Raw genomic sequence first — 1,257 nt, forward strand, 5'->3', positions numbered from 1 at the left:
GGCTGAGGGCCGCTCTCGCGGGTGTGCTGCTTTTTTCTCCCGCCTTCCCTCCCTTTTCCCGTTCAACCTCCCCTCCCCCGCGCTTTCTTTTTTATCGGCTCCGGGTCCCTCTATCTCGAGGGAGATTACTCCAGAAACGGGCCGTTCCCTTCGTGCTTTTGCGCTCGCTTTGTGGCTGTGATTCTTCTTCTAGAAACGCGGGGGGAGGGGAGCCTTCCCTTACGGGATGCTGGAGGCACATGCAGGGCACGGCTTTTCCCGTTCAACCTCCCCTCCCCCGCGCTTTCTTTTTTATCGGCTCCGGGTCCCTCTATCTCGAGGGAGATTACTCCAGAAACGGGCCGTTCCCTTCGTGCTTTTGCGCTCGCTTTGTGGCTGTGATTCTTCTTCTAGAAACGCGGGGGGAGGGGAGCCTTCCCTTACGGGATGCTGGAGGCACATGCAGGGCACGGCGCTTTGCTTTTCTAACTCTGAAACACTCATCCACGGTTCTTGAGATGTGCAGTAAAAGGCTATTCCTGGGATATTTGCTGTAGGGCTGAGTGAAGCACCGTTCAGGAAGGTATTCTTTCTGCTCCTAGGGACAAGATTTGTAGGAGTGGGGTGAGCAGAGTCAGGGGTATTCTTACTGATAGCTCTTAAAGGATGGTGTGGGCATGGTTAGATGACACGGCTAAAATTCAGGCAGCCGGTCTGCGGTGGGCATAATGGGAGCTATCACCTAGGGATGCAGAGTTGAAAATCTTGAGGCTAAATATGGCTCGGATAGTTTCCGGTTCAGGCCACCGTTATGGGGAAGGGGAGTGTGTATGAGAGCATGGTGCTGGGCATTGAGTGGAACATTTTCCTATTTCTTTCATTTTGGTGTGTCTCACGCATCTTTTGTAAGCTTGTTCCTTTGTGAAAGGTCTTGAACTCTGCATTATTGAGGAAGGACTATTTTTCCTTGCTGCTCTTTGATTACTGGGGTCAGATGGGTAAATGAGTAGAAATCAGCATTATTTCCAACAGAAGGAACAGGACTCTAATTTTTAATAGCTTTGGGTTTTTTCTGCAGTGAGGCATCGGGCCTACCCGTTGTCTGGTCTTAAGAGCTCTGCTCAGACAAGAAACTGCTTTTGAAGGGGGGGAGGGAACAGGACATGATCTCATTTGTCTATCAGTGAGAAACAAAAGGATTACCGGTTAATACTGACTGCCAGGAGCTGAATGGTTGTCAGTTTTCTTTGAATTACATAGTCTAGAGGATTTTTCTTC

This window comes from Egretta garzetta, unplaced genomic scaffold (genome assembly GCF_000687185.1).
Source record: "Egretta garzetta isolate BGI_Z169 unplaced genomic scaffold, ASM68718v1 scaffold598, whole genome shotgun sequence".
Taxonomy (NCBI): Eukaryota; Metazoa; Chordata; class Aves; order Pelecaniformes; family Ardeidae; genus Egretta; species Egretta garzetta.